Raw genomic sequence first — 19,845 nt, forward strand, 5'->3', positions numbered from 1 at the left:
TTTGGGCGATGCAGAGATAACATACGTTTAAAGATACTCTATAATAACATACATCACAATAGACTGTATATCCAATTGTCAACACTTTGAGTGTCGATCCACAGTGTTTGTTCATAAAATGCCTCAATACCAGCTCTTACATAAAGAAACGTACAAGGTAAGGTCAGTGTGATGTGCTGGAGAACGAGTGTGAGCGAAACATCTCGAGAAGCAGGAACAAAAGTCCTCCGTTCAGAGCCAAAGCTTCTGGTCGGTGTGAAAAGCAGCCGTTGGTGGTTCAACTGTGAGAAGTAACATGGCTCTGCTGCGTGGTGTCCACATCTCTGGCTACGTTTACTGGGTCAGCGCTGCCAGAGTCGAGAGCCAGGTGGAAGATTTCATGGTTTGCTTCCAACAAACAATCTCTTTCTGTCTTTACAACCAATCTGGAGCTCGAATTCTTCCACCAGCCTGACGCCTGTGCGCTCTCCATCCGGAAAAGATCTGGACATCAGAGTTGTTTAACATTTTGGGGGTTGCTATGGTAGATGAGCCTTATCTAATGACCACCTTTTCTAGACTAACACGCTGCTCAGGCTTTCCAGTCCCCTAGACAACAGCTGGCTTTATTGATGTGGAAAGAATGCAAGCTCTTTGGCTTTTTGACTCCTCACTCGAGTTGAAAACCTTAGTAGAATGCCAAGAAGTGAAAACAGTCATGTTCTACTCGCTCAAGAAACAATAAAAGGACAGACAGACAGACAGACAGACAGACAGACAGACAGACAGACAGACAGACAGACAATGTCCTAATTGTCTGGATTGAGGGTAGAAAAAAAAAAACCCGAAACAAGCAGGAAGAATGGACTTGTACAGTTACAGACAACAATTTAGAAAAGCGGAGAGCAATTCGTGTACATTTTAACACCAGAAAAGCTGGTGTGCTGAGTGTCTCAGTCTGGATTCCTGTGTTTAACTGGTAATAAAAGCACCTTACGAAGAGCCTCAGCCGGCACAGAAGACATCAAAGTCATACCCAGTGGATGCGAATTACACTATACCCACTACACCACTTCAAAAGCAGGATCTCAACATTAGTGGTATTCATTAATCTCTTTCCAGGTAAGTCGTTTCGGCTTTAAAGGAGTCCATTTTCCAAACAGATACGCGTCAAGGACACGGTTCTTAAAGGATATCAAGGTGCAATCGGGTCAAGCAGCAACCTCCTATTTTTTATCTGCAAAGATAACACCTAGCATTCTTTTCTTTTCCACAGTCAGACGTTTTAAAAAAAAAAAAAAAGATAATGCTATTCCATTTGGAATAAACATAGGCTACTTCATTTCACCAAACCAGTCTTTGTTAGCTTTGGAATGCGCACGCAGGAAAAATGTGTTGCCCAATCTGCGGGTTAATGTGTTATCAATTAACCTAAGCACTTGGCAACTCCCTTGGTCTAAGGTAAGCGATTTCGAAAGCGTCGGTGTGAAAGCAGGCGCCATTCATATGACTGAGTCTTTTGTTGGAGAACAGGTGGGGATGAACAAGCAGCTCCGAATCTGAATGACATCCCTCCTGAATGAGCACGCTCACTTTCCCTGCTGTTCACTCGACTAATCTTAAGAAATTGCAGGTGGTGCTTTTCTTTCGGTCGCTCGGTTTAAAGAACTGTGACTGCGCTGGCTTCGGGGTTCACCAAGCTCCGTACAGGCAACTCAACAATTACCCTCTTACTACTCACTCCAGCTTGATCACAGCAAACACCCTCTCACTTCAGGAAAAGCGGGGTAATTTGCAGAGGGGTCAAAGAGCAGCTCAAACTCACGGGGCTGGGGAGCGAAAGAAAAGAGGAGAAGAGATGGAAGAGGGAGGGAAGGCTGTCGGGACCCCCCGCCCACTTCCTTCTGCTTTATTCATGGAGTCGCTGAAGACAAACTGATTGTGGGAAACATTGATTGACTGTGCCAAATCACAGGAGCGTTAATTATTGATTATACATCTTAGAATCTAGGTTGATACTCTGATGCTTCAAAATCTGGACGTTTCCATGACGATTACACCATGAATGTACAGCGATTCCTTTATTCAGCTTCCAGGCCAAAAACGTTAAAGTCTCCAGTTTAATTAACTCTGCCAATGGCACTCCAAGTCAATGAATTAGACAGACACTCAGTACGTTTACATGCACATCCAAATCGAGCTACTGTCGGTAATCGAGCAAAGGGTCCCAGCAGGGGTGCCAGAGAAATCCAATCCTACATGCACAAGTGAAATCGGGCTATTGTGCAAGGTGCATTGTGCACCCGAGCCACACGTGGTGCTACACGCCCCATCGTGTTGGTACACTTCCGGTTGTCGTCATGAAGAAGAGCTATACTGTTGCCAGATACTGCTGACGTATTCCAGCCCAAAACATGTTCAAATCCGCCAAAAAGCACTTAAAACCCCCCAATCTGGCAACATTGGCAGTTCCGTGCTCAAGCTGTTAGGCTTGCTCTAACAGACTGTATGGCTACAAACTGTCCTGCGCAGACCACTGTTTTGTAAGACAACTTATTTTGCACAATTGTATATTTTTCTAGTCCATTTTTTGCTTACAAAAAAATAATTTTTTTTGCTTACAATTTAACTTGTCTTAATAAACACACAAAAAGTTAAATTGTTTTGTTTTTATTGACATTCTTCAGATGTTGGACATCTATACACACACACACAAATACAATGACTTGTTTATGTACACAATTCACAGCTATGCAACAGCTGTACAGATGTATTTGGTGATACAGTAAGTGAGCTAAATTTTAACAGTGCAAACAATGCCACAAAAAGAAAAAGATTCATGCCGTTGTCATGCCGACCGAGGTTGTTGTGTTTCCTGCTTGTGGTCTCGTCACTCGTCACTTCCGGAAGGGGCAGTGCTGAAGTAAGTAGCTCGAATACGTAGCTCAATAGGGTATACATGCACTAAGTAGCTCGGCAGAAATCGCATAATCTAGGTCGTGTAGCTCGATTCCGAGAAATCAAGTTCGGTTCAATTTCAGCCGAATTAAGGTGGCATTTTGAACTTCGATTTCAGTCGAGCAACGGCAGAAATTCGATTTTCTCTACGTGCATGTAAACGCACTGATTGTCTCTCAAGTCACTCTAGATTTTCTGAAATTCTATTAAATTGAGGGGGGGGGGGAGGCACCACAGCAATCTTTCCTGTACCGAACCCAACACTCTGGCTATTGAAAGGCAGGTTTATCACAGCACTGTATGAAAACGCTGCAAAAGCAAAGCCGCAAGGCTGTATGTCTATCCGCAGCCGTTTTTCTTTTAAAACGTCAAAAAGTCAAGGTTTGGACAAAAGGGAAGTGGCTTGTGATGCAGCACCGAGTCTTAAGATGTGCTCGACTAGAGTGCTGCTAGAAGCCGGTGATACAGATTCACCAATTACTCACACCATGTTAAGCCTGGTGGGATTTCTCACAAGTCGGACTTGATTCTGGAGAACTCTTAAATGCTAAAGATGACGGAAAGGGTTAAGCAAGCTTCCATTTTTGTAGGCTTTGAGACAAAATGTACAGATTGTGCTTTAAAAAAAGTCCCTGGTGTTCACAGAAAATGAGCTTTTAGTTAAGACTAACAACTCCCCCGAGTGTGAATAATTTCAGGCCTTGGTTTATAAGCCATTCTCCGATACACTAAATCATGTACAGATTTCAAAGCTGAAGCCAAAAATCATGGAAACCTCAGAGAACTGGTTATACGAACAGCAAGAACACCACGGTGATTGCTGTTGCCGGCTTCGACCCATTTCTATCCGAGACCATTCTTCAACATCAACTCAAAACACACAGTATGACCTGAAAGTTTCTTTTCCTTTTCTTCTATTCTGCTTAGATGAAAACAGTAAAAGACGACTCACCAGTCTGTATGATGCGTTCGTGATTTTGTGCGCCTTTGATTCCCCCCCCCAGTGACTTTCAAAGTAGTTCTTTGACACACAAACACAATCATAAGCAGTCTTACTTGAAACTGGGTCGATGTGAGTTTGTTTTTAGATTAAAGTCTCGTATTCAGGCATATTTGCTGAACGGATTCTCTTTTAGTATGTGCTTTCCTCATCAGGGAAGGACGCCGAAAAGTATTTTGCCGTTTCTGGGACTCCAGCTGCCACAATTAGGACACAAACCGCTAAAGTATTCACAATTTAGGAACCGACAAGCATAATTTCATCATTAAAGACTGGCGTTTAAAGTCGTTTACGCATCAAAACAGTTCAAGGAGGTAGTACTGACTTTAATAACTGACAAATTGGTCATTATTAAACAGCAGCAGCACATCATGAATTGAGATTCGTCCACTTTCATTTGCATTACCTTCTTCACATCCTTCAGCGAGCAACACTTTGAAGCGTTAGTAATATTTAGAGTACTCTGGCTCGACGTTCTTCCTGTGGTCAAATGTTTCTTGCTCAAAATCTGCAGATGGTGCAGTGCTACACGATGAAACTGTATACAGGATGAGACGCCTCCTCGCTCTGAAACAGAACCCCTGGTTATTTACGAGCGCCGCTACAGAAATCTAGGTTAGTCTGCAGATTGAACCGTGAGCCGCTGCAGGCTGCTGTGCTGCAGCAGCGCACGGAGCCTCAAAAGGATGGAGCGGCTCACGGGAAAACAAACAGGAGCTGTGTGTGCTCGAAGAAAGAGCTTCTTATGCTGCGAGTGCGGCTTCGCTCAGCCACGGCGTCTCTCGATTGGGTTTCAAATCCAATCATGACTCTGCCTGACAGGTCACGTTATGGAATACAACTGAGTTAACTTCCAGCCGGTTATATTTCACAGCCTCTAGCTGTATGTACAGGAGAGACGATCATAATCAGAGATGCACTACAGATCTGTCAAAAGGTAGTATGCATGCAAGCAAGTCAGATGTACAAAACAGTTGGGAGTCACTACCCTTCTCTCCATCCCACCCCAGCACCCCGGTTTTCTATTTTTAAAACCAAGTGGGGCAAAGTTACACGGCTAACTTTAGCGCTCAACGGGAAAAGAGGTCACAGTTTGCACTCTTGTATCGTCTCATATACGTTATTACACTCAAATAAAACTACACATATAATAATAATAAAGTTAATAGATCGTGCTATGGAAAATGCTACAATCCCAAACACAGATTGGACAAAACTCCAGACTTAAAAAAAAAAAAAGGCTTTAAATCACAGCACTGTTGAATTCTTGAATCAGAATGGTCAGAAGTTTATTACTTTTCTCCGCCATCGCTCTCAGTGAATCCACATCATCTACGATGAACAATAAACGAAATACAAAAAACCTCATACCAAAGAAAAATGTCTCATCATCATGGTAAATCTTTGATGAAGATGTTTATTTAGCATTTATGGAAGGAGTCTCCAGTTTTAGTTCTAAAAGAAATTCTGCATTTTCAGTAGCAAGCTGCATTATCCTATCTGATAAACGCAAGTACGTGATTAACATGAAATGTAACTATAAGTGGTTAAAAACACAATGTTCATTAATAGATGAGAAACTGGGCTTAGTGGGGGGGGATTGCTGTAGTATAAGAAAAATAATGAACTTCAGGGATTATAGGATACAGATTTTAGACTTTACATCTATCTACGGAGTACCATATACGTCAACTTTTTTTTTGGTACAGTCCACCCACTGGACAATTAATGCTTAGTCACTTTCAACGTCTTTGCTTTGAATAACAGTTGATTCTCAACGAAGACCTGCCTGCCTTTGTCCAACGTCTCCTCAAGACCTGGTATCGTTAGACGTTTAAGGCTTTTGGGTGTACCTTAAAAATAAGTACGTTTTATTATACAAAGCCGTATAAATCACTCCTAAAGTTGAATATTCGAGTTGGGCAGGTTGCCTTATACTCAGGACACCTTTTGCTGATTTCACGACCGAACACAAGCACCTGCGTTTTCCTCGTCAGAGGCGAAATTAAAACCTGAGGTGTGTTCATCACCACTGTTCTGGAACACCTAATTGGTGACCAACAGCAAGCAGGCTGGTAAACTGCAGAATATCACAATGATGGATGACTGAATAATACTTTCAGTCACAAAGAAAAACTGGTTGAAAACAAGAATGCTCTCCAGGATATAAAGTACATAAAAAGCCTGTAGAGGTCTGACACTTATAGACAGATGAGAGAAAGATTCACTTGTACCAGAGTGACAGAATGATGAAAGTCCGGGGAAGAGAAGAGAAAAAAAAAAAAGTGATCTGAAGCACAACCTCATCGGTGGAACTCTTGTTTTTATGGATGAGGAGACTCAACAGCAGGAGGATGAATTCGGGCACATCTTAATTTCTCAGATCCAAGAAAGCTCCCTGAAATACAGTGGGGTTTTTTGGGGTCCCCCCCAGGCCAAATGTCTAACATTTTTTTTTTAGTCGTGCCAATCAGCTGATCTGAACACTGAGCTGCAGATCACGTCCCGAAGTCAACACCAAAGGCCTCAAAAACAAGCAAAAAAAACCCATCAGGTTTACAAGCCAGGCGAAGCATTACCAGAGATGATGTTCAGCGTCTGGTGATGTCTACAGGTCACAGCCTTCAGGCAGCCATTACAGCCACTGGATTTGCAACCGAGTATTAACAGTAAAGAATGTTATTTTATATTAATCTGTCTAATTATGTGGAAAATAAGAACCAAGAACAAATAATGGCTCTAACTGCCACACAGTTCACCTAATACAAAGCTGCTTTTTTTTCCAAAAATGTACTAAAATAAAAAAAAAAAACCTCTATGAATTCAGCTGTTCCTTCACAGAATAAGTCTGACTTTTTACATGATCGTAATGGTTATGTCTAGAAATACCAACAAGAAAACAACAAAACGAGTGCCATTACAGAGCCAAGAGAGTGGTTTTCAGGACAAACCCAATCAATATAGCTGGCTATCAGCTTCTCTACAATACACTGAAGGTGATCAAGGAGCCCTGGAGACCGCAGAAACACCTACTATTGCAATTATACTCAAGACTCTGGAGGAAAATTGGACTCATTTACTATCTCCAACAGCTGGCTGTGCCATGTGGAGAAGAACTCGAACACAAACTTTACAGAGCACTGGATGTCACTGAGAAACACATACAGTATACGAGACACGAGGAGGTGGTGGTGGTGGTGGGGAGGGAACATTTGGAAATGTACGCCTGTCTTCTAATTTTATCCCACCTCCTCTAGTTCTTCCCCAGAGGCCGAAAAGGGAGTTGGCAGAACGTGGCTCAGCCTACATGCCAAGGCAGAGATACAGCTCCAAACAAACAAACAGCATATTATATATATACACACACACACACACACACATTTATATACAAGGCCAGACCCCTCTATATGCAGAGACGTAAAGCAAGAAAATCAACCCATGCTACATTATGTTGCTTGAGACTCTTGAGAAATCTAAAGAAGCCCAAAATAACATGCAGATCATCTCAACTACGTGTATTCAATTTACGTATGACGTCCTACATTGTCTAAAATAAATCCAGACATCATAATATAAATAGACACGAACAGCTGAGGATGGATTTCAGTTTCAGTCCTATATTATATCTGTGGAAATAAAATGCACAAAGTAGAAGCCAAACCTTGAAGCTCTAAGGCTGAAAATGTTTGGTCTTTATACAATTAAACAGTGATTACTTCATACACGGAAGATCTGAGCAACGCTGCAAAAATATATAAACCGTATCTTCCTGTAAAGAAGTTCCAGTGTATGATGAATCACATTGAAACCTCTTAAGACCACACACACACAGCTCACTTACTGTATACCATACATGGGGGATTACGTGATGACAAAAATAAGACAGACTGATCATTCATGAATTTGCACATATACACAAGTATCTGCACTCAAAACAGCAACGTGTACAACAAGAGGTCGGGGTTAGTCTCGTTTTTAGTCGTACGACTACTCCGAAACAGTATCAGAACTGAATTGAAACGTGCAATCGAAATCTGACGTGGAATAATTCATTCTGATAGATCGATCCGTCAGAGACCAAAGTGTCTTAATTGATTAATTAATGTGGTATTACAGATGAGACATAAAGGCTTTTTGTCTGACTGACAAACCAGTTCCCAGCTCCAATCGGTTCCGCAGACGAATTACTTATCCACGTTTCGAAACTATTACTTTCTAGACGTGTCCAGTTTAAAAAGGGTTTGAGATCCAGGGTTGAGTCGTCCTGAGCAATGTAGACAGTACATTACGGCACGTTCATCAGCGTGATCGTTCTGCATATCTTCAGTCAGAGACAAAGATGATCACACGGATGGGTGCTTATCAGACGGAACACACATGCGGTGGGAAGTGGTTTGGGTTTTGTTTTTTTCAAACCAACTACACAAGCATCCGTCTGAACTAACTAACTAACCAGTTCTCAGCCCCAGCTCTATGGTTCACACAGACTGCAGGAAATCGCAAGACAAAACAATGCGTCCTGGAGCAGACAGACAGACAGAAAGGCTGCAAATATTTCAACAGACACACAAAATGTGATACACATGGATAAAGGAAAGGAAAGGAAAGAGGACCGCCTGTGGATACTGCAGTCACTCATACATCTTTACACACACACCATCAAAACTAATCAACGATTACCTGAGCTGTATTCACACCTCAGCGCTGTGTTTAAGCTTGATCTTCATCTCTAAACAATTTTAATACCCTCCTGCCTGGAAATCTCTCTGCTAGAGACCCTACAAGGCCACTGATCTGACCGCAATGTCTCGAAATGTCAAAGCCCGAACCGGTAAAGGGCGCTGCTGCACCCTCTCCTCTGTAAACACCCAGCCTACGTCAGCGACTGGAACACGAGTTATTTCCACGATTCCCAGAAAAGACTAAAACGTCAATAAGGACTAGAAATACCTCCAAAATAATAATAATAAATTTGCTTCATAAAGCGAGCATGTTTAACTAATTTACACGGCTTTCACAAGATTCAAAATTAAAGCTTACCTCACTAGCCACCTTGCTAACCTGACTAACTCTCCTTGCTAACTCCTACAGCAAGCCATAACAAACATAACGCGAAATTAAACTTGCAAATATTTCTCTCTCTTTCTTAAACCCCCCTCCTTTTTTTATTTCATTTCTTCTTCCTTCCTTCCTTTCCAGTTTAACCCATTTTATTTTCGTCAAAAACTCCGAGATTTTGCCATGAACCGTAAAACCTTGCTAACTGGCTAATTTCTTCAAGTCGTGCCAATATAAATAAACATTAAAAAAACAAACAAAAAACACCACACAAATACTAGCTACATACATGAATAACAGCCTAGCTGTCAGGCTAAGTAGCATAACTCACACCTAGCCCGACACTGTATTATCGAGATTTTATTTTATATTATATTATATATTTTTTTTAAAAGAAACAACGAAGTTAGCCGGCTGTGAGTGAGAAGATTGTCAGATATCTGTGATGCTAACAAGCTAACACCTGTTCGCGACAGACTAGCCAGCTAATCCAGCTAGCTATCCAGCTTCGAAGCTAATGTTATGTAGCTCCATACACAAATAAGCTAAAAGAAGAAGAAAAAAATGCGTAATAAATCGGTTAATGACTCCCTTACCTGGCTGTGAGGCTCCCGAGCTTATATTTGAGCTAGAATGGATCATTAGGATTATTTTTCTGTCGAAATAAAACTAATAAAAACAGCCGCGTCGTTTTGGTGCTTTCTACAACCCGGTTTTATATATATATATATATATATATATATATATATATATATTAACTAAATGCCTAGATATGAGCGTTTATATTATATATAAGGCAAAAACAAATATCATGTCACGTTTTCTGCGTGTTATATTTTTTCTCCTCCTAAAAGCCAGCCGCAAAGTCGAGCACTTTCACCGCCACAAGCGAGTCCTGAAAGCCTGGACTAGTCGAGCCAAGAAAGAGAGAGAAGCTGAAATTCCCTCTCAGTCATTCGGACAGAAATAAAGAGACTAACCGGTCCGAGGCAGGTCCCTTCCTTCAGTGTGTCTTCGCTGAGAAAGTAAAGCAGTCAGTGTCCCAGTCACGCCGTGATGCTTCTTCAGGTTATTTTTGTCCCAGCTTTTACAAACACGACGTCTTTCTTCTGGAACAAACTCCCCGCACGTCCTTCACATCACAGGCAGCCTTTCCCAGCTCTGCTCTGCTCTCACACCGCTCTCTGCGCTCACCGGCCGGGAAACACATACAGCCCAACTACAGAGTGGCAGGGAAAGACAATCACAGAGCGGAGATGTGTAAGCGGAGGGAGAGAGAGTCAGTCAGTCAGTGTCTCTCTCTCTCTCAGCACTGCGGCTTCTTCTCACACGAGCACCAAAGTGAATTAGTATTCCTCAGCTCCTCCACAGCTCCTCCGCAGACGGGCTGTGTAATGGGAAGTAAAAGCAGCCAGGTTTGGATATACTCTTTAAGTCCCCACCTCTGAGAGAGAGAGAGAGAGAGAGAGAGAGAGAGAGAGGAGTGCTCGCTTTCACTCCTCCCCTTCAAACACTGAGGCTTCTGTGTGTTTTCCACAGATACAGTCAGGGAAGTTCTCTCAAACCACACTGACAAGAGATCTATCTATCTATCTATCTATCTATCTATCTATCTATCTATCTATTAAAAAAGTATAGAATCTATCTATCTATCTATCTATCTATCTATCTATCTATCTATCTATCTATCTAATTTATAAAAAGTATAGACTCTATCTATTATAAAAATATAGAATCTATCTTGTATTAAAAAGTATAGAATCTATCTATCTATCTATCTATCTATCTATCTATCTATCTATCTATCTATCTATCTATCTATCTATCTATTATAAAAAATATAGAATCTATCTATCATTTATTAAAAAGTATAGACTATCTATCTATCTATCTATCTATCTATCTATCTATCTATCTATCTATCTATCTATCATTTATTAAAAAGTATAGAATCTATCTATCTATCTATCTATCTATCTATCTATCTATCTATCTATCTATCTATCTATCTAGTAATTTAATAGTTGGTCTAAATAAGTTATTAGCTAGCTCAACAAAGCTTCTGCTATCTATCTATCTATCTATCTATCTATCTATCTATCTATCTATCTATCTATCTATCATTTATTAAAAAGTATAGAATCTATCTATCTATCTATCTATCTATCTATCTATCTATCTATCTATCTATCAAAAAAGTATAGACTCTATCTATTATAAAAATATAGAATCTATCTTGTATTAAAAAGTATAGAATCTATCTATCTATCTATCTATCTATCTATCTATCTATCTATCTATCTAATTTATAAAAAGTATAGACTCTATCTATTATAAAAATATAGAATCTATCTTGTATTAAAAAGTATAGAATCTATCTATCTATCTATCTATCTATCTATCTATCTATCTATCTATCTATCTATCTATCTATCTATCTATCATTTATTAAAAAGTATAGAATCTATCTATCTATCTATCTATCTATCTATCTATCTATCTATCTATCTATTATAAAAAATGTAGAATCTATCTATCTATAATTTATTAAAAAGTATATAATCTATCTATCTATCTATCTATCTATCTATCTATCTATCTATCTATCTAGAGCAAGTAATTTAATAGTTGGTCTAAATAAGTTATTAGCTAGCTCAACAATAATATAGAAATAGAACGTGTATATGATAAATTCCTCAGTGTACTTATTGATCACCAGCTCTGCTGGAAGGCACATGTTAAACATGTAAAAACAAAAATGTCCAAGTCTATTGCAATCCTTCATAAAACTAAACACATTCTAAGCCAAAAATCATTGCACTAACTTTATAATTCTCTGCTTGTTCCATACATAACTTATTGTGTGGAGGTCTGGGGAAATGCATGTAAAACAACCACAAACCCGATCTTCATATTGCAGAAAAGAGCTATTAGGATCATACACAAAGTTATAGTGAACCAACCAAGCAACTGTTATAACAACTGTTATATCGAGATATAAACTTGAATGCCTTTAAATTTCGTGATTTTGTGGATTACAAAATTGCTCAATTTATGTTTAACATCAAAAACAAAACTATCCCTGACTGTATTCAGAGGTTCTTTCAAATCAGAGAGAGTCATTATGAATTGAGAGGAACTCATATGTTTGTTAAAACAAAGTTCAGAACAAATGTGAAACAGAGGTGTATATCTATAACAGGACTTAATTTATGGAATGGTCTTGAAAATGAAATTAAACTGTGTAACACACAGGCTTTAAAAAAGCACATAAACATAAGACTATCAGTAAATACAAAACCAAGATATGAAATATGTTTGGAAAATAATGATTTTATTTAAACTTGATCCAGTTACTTGATATGTAATGCTACAGAATACAAAAACGTCAAAATTAATATGTATGTTTTGGTGTTCATTTGAAATTGAAAGCTGTAAAATTGTATCGAACAAAATGTAACAGATACTATTGTTACTATTATAATTTTATTTTATTGTTTTTTTCTTCCCTTTTGTGTTTTTCCTTAATTCCTTTGGCATAAAAAAAGAAAAGGACAGTCTTTAAATTATGAAATGTGATAAGGGTAGACGCAATGAGCTTTTGCTTCAGTCTAATTCTTTTTGGTCTTTCTTGCTGATATGTATGTGTAGAAGTTCGGACGGGTGGGTGGAGCACAGAAGGACGGCAGGCCAGAACTGAGTTTAAAAAAAACCCTCTTCATTAGCACTTTTCAGTGACTTTTTAGACTCTCCCAGCCACACACGCACGCACACACACAGGTCGTCTGGTTGGGGAGAGAGCTCCCTTCCTCTACTCTCTCTCTCTCCTTATATAGGGCAAGGTCACTGGGGGAGACACACAAACACGTTAACTGACATCAGGTGCAGTGATTCTGCCATTTACCTTCCCTGATTCCGCCCTCCAGTCACAGACCGACGCTTGACCACGCCCCCGCTGCCACATACCCCCACCACCCGACTCAGGCCGGGCAGCCGTCCAGCCTGCAGCCGACTCCCCCCCCCGACGGGAGAGGAAGTCCACCACGACCATCTGTGCCCCCGGCCTGTGGATCACCTTGAAGTTAAAGGGCTGGAGTGCCAGATACCAACGGGTGATCTGCACGTTGGCATCCTTCATGCGGTGGAGCCACTGGAGGGGCACGTGGTCTGAACAGAGGGTGAAAGGGCGTCCCAGCAGGTAGTATCAGAGGGCAAGGACCGCCCACTTGATGGCCAAGCACTCTTTCTCAATGGTGCTGTAGCACCCCTCCCACACCAGCAGCTTTCTGCTGATATACAGCACGGGGTGATCCTCCCCCTCCACCTCCTGGGACAGAACAGCCCCCAGCCCTCTGTCCGATGCGTCCGTCTGCAACATAAAGGGGAGAGAAAAGTCAGGGGAGTGTAACAGTGGCCCCCCACACAGTGCAGCCTTCACCTCAGAGAAAGCCCGCTGGCATTGCTCCGTCCACTGGACCAGATCTGGTGCCCCCTTTTTAGTGAGATCAGTCAGCAGGCTGGTGACGTCCGAATAATTAGGTATAAACCTACGATAGTAGCCAGCCAGCCCCAGGAACTGTCTCACCCCCTTTTTGGTCTTGGGCTTCGGGCAGGCCGCAATCGCTGCTGTCTTATTAATTTGGGGACGTACCTGCCCATTGCCCAAGTGGAAGCCCAGATACCGTACTTCCACCAGCCCAATCGCACACTGCTTCGGGTTGGCCGTGAGACCCGCTCGCCTCAGCGACCTAAGGACGGCCCTCAGGTGTTGTAGATGCCGTGGCCAGTCGTTACTATAGATTATAATATCGTCTAAGTATGCGGCCACATAGGTGGCGTGGGGGCGGAGGACCCTGTCCATAAGCCGCTGGAATGTAGCGGACGCCCCAAACAGCCCAAAAGGAAATGTGACAAATTGGTGTAAGCCAAACAGTGTGGAAAAGGCCGTTTTTTCTTGGGATAGTGGAGTCAAGGGGATCTGCCAATAACCCTTTGTTAAATCCAGTGTCGAATAAAAGCGAGTCGTGCCTAGTTGATCCAGCAACTCGTCAATACGAGGCATTGGGTATGCATCGAATTTAGACACTGCGTTGACTTTTCTATAGTCCACACAGAACCAGACCGACCCGTCGGCCTTGGGAACCAAGACCACCGGGCTGCTCCAGTCACTGTGGGATTCCTCAACGATGCCCATTTTGAGCATGGCCTCGAGTTCTTCCCGAACCACTTTTTTCTTGTGTTCGGGTAGCCTGTAAGGGCGGCTGCGCACTACCACCCCTGGGGGTGTCTCAATGTGGTGTTCTATGAGGCGGGTGCAGCCGGGCAGGGGCGAGAACACGTCTGAAAATTTGGTCTGCAACTGGGCAACCTCCATGAGTTGGGTCGGGGAGAGGTGGTCTCCACAGGGGACCGGAGAGGTAAACGATGTCAATGTTCCTTTTTGAACCTCCGGCCCCAGCTCTGCCTTCTCTGGAACCACCGACACCAACGCCACGGGGACCTCCTCGTTCCAGAGTTTGAGCAGATTGAGGTGGTAAATCTGTAGCGCCCCACCCCTGTCCGTTCTACTCACCTCATAGTCAACGTCCCTGACTCGCCGTGTGACCTCAAAGGGTCCTTGCCACTTGGCGACTAATCTGGAACTCGATGTGGGCAACAGTATGAGTACTTTATCTCCCGATGTGAAATCCCTAAGGCATGTACCCCTGTCGTACAGTCGGGTTTGCCGTTCTTGGGCCTGCTGCAAATTCTCTTGGGTTAGGTGTGTGAGTGTGTAGAGTTTTGCGCGCAGGTCAATAGCATATTGAATTTCATTTTTGCTCGGGGAAGGTCCCTCCTCCCAATTTTCCCGCAGTACATCTAGGATGCCACGCGGCTTATGCCCATATAATAATTTGAATGGGGAGAACCCCGTGGAGACTTGTGGGACCTCTCGCACTGCAAATAACAATGGTTCGAGCCATTTATCCCAATTACGTGCGTCCTCGCGAACAAACTTTTTAATTATATTCGAGTGTGTGATTGAACCGTTTGATTAAACCGTCCGTTTGTGGGTGATAAATGCTGGTGCGGATCGGGTTAATTCCCAATAACCCATACAGTTCGCTCAGTGTGCGTGACATAAACGAGGTGCCTTGATCAGTCAGAATCTCTTTGGGGATTCCAACTTGGGAGATGACGTGGAAGAGTGCTTCCACAGTACTGCGTGCTGAGATATTGCGAAGAGGCACTGTTTCCGGATATCGCATTGCATAGTCCACCAGATCTAAAATAAAGCGATACCCTCGTGTTGACCGATCTAATGGCCCAACGAGATCCATCCGAATTCTTTCGAACGGGGTCTCAATTAATGGTAGAGGGTGCAAAGACGCTTTTGGAATGGCCGCTGGATTTACTAACTGGCATTCGCAGCATGCCGTACACCACCTATGGACATCACCGCGAATCCCTGGCCAATAGAACCGGGCCATTATTCGGGCTAGTGTCTTATCCTGCCCCAAGTGTCCAGCCATGGGATTAAAGTGAGCCAACTTCCCGGCGGCTCTTTGGAATCAAAAGTTGTGTAATCGGCTCCTTAGTCTGAGTGTCTTGCATCACTCGGTATAATCTGTCTCTCATAATGGAGAAATAGGGGAAGGACAGGGTGGCATTTGGCTGGAGCATTTGACCATTGATTACTCTCACTTGGTCAAATGCATGCCGCAGAGTCTCGTCTCGCGACTGCTCTAACGGGAAATCCGCGAGGGATTCCCCGAGAGAGGGAGGAGGAGCCAGCGGCTCCTCGCGCCGATGCGGTGATGATGTAGACGGCTCTGTGACAGCTGCTCCCGCCAATGCCACACCAGGACCTCCCCCCGCTGAACTACGGCAGGACCCACTCTTCACTAAATGAGTCATTAATTCCCGAAATCTCGGCCAATCAGTCCCCAAAATTATCGAGTGGGTAAGGTGAGGATTAACCGCCGCCTTTACACTAAATTTTTTCCCTTGAAATAGAATGTGGACCGACACTAAAGGGTAGTTGTGAACATCCCCATGCACACACAACACCTTCACCAATTGTGCTCCCCCCAATGCCTCGTCTTGCACCAGGCTTTGGTGGATTGAGGTCTGATTACAGCCAGAGTCCACCAAAGCCTGATACGTATCCCCTTGGACACTCACCGGTATGCGACACACTCCGGCCCGATTGAGGGCGGTTCCTGGCGTGTCGGGGATCCGGACCACCACACCCACCTCCATTGCTGAGCACTGCTGCTGGAGGTGCCCCGGCTCCCCGCAGCGCCAGCAAACCGGCCCGGGCTCTCTCTCTGCACTGACACTCTGAGGCTCACTCACCTGAGGGGGGTGGGGGGGGGGGAGAGAGACAGACACGGAAGTGGGAAACAGTAGGGCACCGCGGGGGGGCCGGCTGGGGTGGAGCCGGCCCCCGCCTCCGCGGTGGGGGAATGGGGCGAGGACAAGACACAGAAGGGGAGGGGGAGAGAGAGAGAGAGAGAGGAGAGGGGGAAGAGGAGGTCTGCTGTCCTGCCATCGGAACAGCCACCAAATGGTCCTCTGCCAGCTCGATGGCTTAATCCAGCGACGCCGGGCAATGGCACTGGACCCACTCCACGGTCCCTTCAGGTAGCCGGGCGATGAACTGTTCCAGTACCACCAGATCGACGATTCCCTAGGCGTCGCGGTTGTCAGCCCTCAGTCACTGCCGGCAGGCGTCCCGGAGTTGCTGGCCAAACACAAACAGCCAGCTGACCTCCTCCAGGCGCAGAGCGCAGAAGTGCTGTCGATGTTGTCCTCGGGTGCTCCTCACACGCTGGAGGACGGCCCAGCAGAGGTCTGAGTAGACCAGCCGGCTGTCGGCGGGGAGCTGTAGCGTGGCCAGCTGTGCCTCACCCGTTAGCAGGGGGAGGAGGCGTGCCACGCTCTGTTCCACCAGCCAGCCCGAGGCCTCTGCTGCTTGTTCAAAGAGCACGAGGAAGGCCTCGGGGTTGTCGTGCAGGCACCTCTTCGTTAGGGTGAGGTGGGGAGGGCCCGCAGCGGAGGAGGTGGTAGACCCCGCCGATGCGAGGAGGTGCCGGAACGCCTGACGATCTTCCTGCTGCGCCAACACCAGGGCCTCGAACCTTTGCTCCTGCTCCTTCCGGAGGGCGACCAGTGCCTGGTGCTGGCTCTGCTGGGCTGTGGCGAGGGCGTGGACCAGGTCCACGAAGGGGGAGGACTCCATGGGGCTGTTCTCCTCTGTGCTCCGAATCCCAGGTTTCGGCACCACTGTAGAAGTTTGGACAGGTGGGTGGAGCACAGAAGGACGGCAGGCCAGAACTGAGTTCAAAAAAACCCTCTTTATTAGCACTTTTCAGTGACTTTTTAGACTCTCCCAGCCACCCACGCACACACGCACACAGGTCATCTGGTTGGGGAGAAAGCTCTCTTCCTCTGCTCTCTCTCTCCTTATATAGGGCGAGGTCACTGGGGGAGACACACAAACACACATTAACTGACATCAGGTGCAGTGATTCTGCCACTTACTTTCCCTGACTCCGCCCTCCGGTCGAAGCATGGTTAGAATGGAATAATACATTTTTTGCTGCTAAACTTAAAAGCAATTTGACGAAATTGATGGCCACTTTTGGAACATATCCTCAACACATTAAACCAATTTTAATCCAAAAGCTCAAAACCAATAGTTTCAACAATGACACTCACACTTATGCTTAATAATGATATTGATACATAGAAAACAATATTGGCTGAAGGACCAAACCTTGATGCATGCTACATACAGCGCCCTCCACAATTATTGGCACCCCTCAGAAAGATATGTTCTTAGGCTTCTAATAAATTCATTTTTTAAAATAATGTAGGACAACAATGCAAAAAAAGAGAAAAATCCAACCATTAATTCAAGTGCACTTGATATTCTCCTATAACATTTCACAAGATGGGAGAATACAGAGAGAGGGATATTCGACCATTCCTCTTTGCACAATCTCTCTAAATCATCCAGAGTCCTGGGTACTCTCCTATGCACTCTCCTCTTCAGCTCACCCCACAGGTTTTCAATTGGGTTGAGGTCTGGGGACTGAGATGGCCATGGGAGGAGCTTGATTTTGTGTCTGGTGAACCATTTTTGTGTAGACATAGGCTACATCCACACGACAACGGCAATGAGATTTTATTTAAAAAAATATCGCGTCCACATGGGCAACGGATCAGTAAAATATCAGGTACATATGGCAACGCAACGCTTGCTGAAAACGATGCAATACACATGCCACACCTCTACGTGCGCTGTAAGACGGTCCCATCGGAGACACCAGAACAATAGAAGAAGTCGGACGCATGCGCATAAACCCCTTCTTCTACCTGGCGTGAAGCACTCACAGGAACAAACACACAACAACAACAAGAAGATGGCTGCGACTATGCGAGGAAATCGTGCCTTCTGTGTGTACAAATTAGTTTTGTTAGTGTGCATAGTTTTATATAACTTAATTTTCTTATTGTGTGTGAACATTTTGAAAAGCATTTTCATATAATTTATATAACTTTTTATATTGTGTGTGAACATTTTGAAAAGCAGTCTTATCCAATAAAAAAAAGAAATTCAAGAAATGGTTCAGTTACTTTTTTATTTAAAAGAAAAGCTGAATACAAAAGTGAATGCAATGCAGTGGTTCATACAAAACAGCGAGAGTGCTGCTTGTTCTAGTCATGTGGTTGTGACATCATTGTAAACAAATCTGTTCTACTCATCCAGATGACTTTGCAACGGTGCCGTCACCAGATTTTTCCACTCTGGAACCCGTTCTCGTTTTGGGGCACCCAAAACGCCAGTGCCATGTGGACGCCAGGCCGAAACGATAAACAATTTTATCAGATTCACTTGAATCCGTTGCCGTGTGGACAGCCTCTTAGCCACATGTTTAGGGTCATTATCTTGCTGAAAGACCCAGTGACAACCCATCTTCAGCTTTCGGGCAGACCCATCTTCAGCTTTCTGCACCGACTTTGATTTAAAATGTCCTGGTATTTCAAAGAGTTCATGATGCCATGCACCCTAACAAGGTTCCCGGGGCCTTTGGAAGAGAAACAGGCCCACAGCATCACCGATCCTCCCCCATACTTCACAGTGGGCATGAGGTGCTTTTCCGCATACTCATCTTTTGTGATGTATTAGAGTGTTTGTTGCCAAAAAGCTCTATCTTGGTCTCATCTGACCAAAGCGCACTGTCCCAGCTGAAGTCCCAGTACCGCTTAGCGAACTCCAGACGTTTACGTTTATGCTTGTAAGTGAGAAAAGTTTTTTTCCGTGCATGCCTCCCAAACAGCTTGTTGGCATGTAGATAGCGCCTGATGGTTGTTATGGAGACTTTGTGACCCCAAGATGCTACTCTTTGATGCAATTCTCTAACAGTGAGCTTTGGAGAACTTTTTACTTCTCTTACCATCCTCCTCACTGCGTGTGGTGGCAAGATAAACTTGCATCCTCGTCCAGGCTTGTTTGCCACTGCTCCAGTTGTTTTAAACTTCTTGATGATTCCTCTGACTGTAGATATGGGCAGGTGTAGGTGAGTGACTATTTGTAGCCATTGCCTGACTTATGAACGTCGACACACATCTACCTTACTTGAATGGTGTGTTCTCTTGTCTTTCCCATGTTGAAGAGTGGATAAGAGAAATAGGCCTCTGTGTCACATCATATTTATACCCCAGGGAAACAGGATGTGATGAATTACTCATTAAAAGGTTCCTAGATACTCTGATCAACTTTATAAACTACAGTAGAAATGGCAGAAATGCTTCAATTACATTTATTTTCTAGGAATTGTTATGGGTGCCAATAATTGTGG

At 43.8% G+C, this 19,845-nt stretch overlaps 1 protein-coding gene across 2 annotated transcripts in view; it reads right to left on the reverse strand.

Moving 5' to 3' along the window:
* The window catches only part of dag1 (dystroglycan 1), a 41,086-nt gene extending 30,662 nt beyond the window's left edge, over positions 1-10,424 (reverse strand). The window contains exon 1 of one of the 2 annotated variants that reach the window (XM_060911002.1): positions 9,976-10,424. The gene's annotated coding sequence lies outside the window, so the exon portion shown is untranslated. Of the gene's footprint in view, positions 1-9,591; positions 9,659-9,975 lie in introns of those variants that run through there. The other variant, XM_060911003.1, reaches the window with a different exon arrangement.
* Positions 10,425-19,845: the final 9,421 nt, after the last annotated feature.

Source organism: Neoarius graeffei, chromosome 26 (assembly GCF_027579695.1).
Source record: "Neoarius graeffei isolate fNeoGra1 chromosome 26, fNeoGra1.pri, whole genome shotgun sequence".
NCBI classification, from domain to species: domain Eukaryota; kingdom Metazoa; phylum Chordata; class Actinopteri; order Siluriformes; family Ariidae; genus Neoarius; species Neoarius graeffei.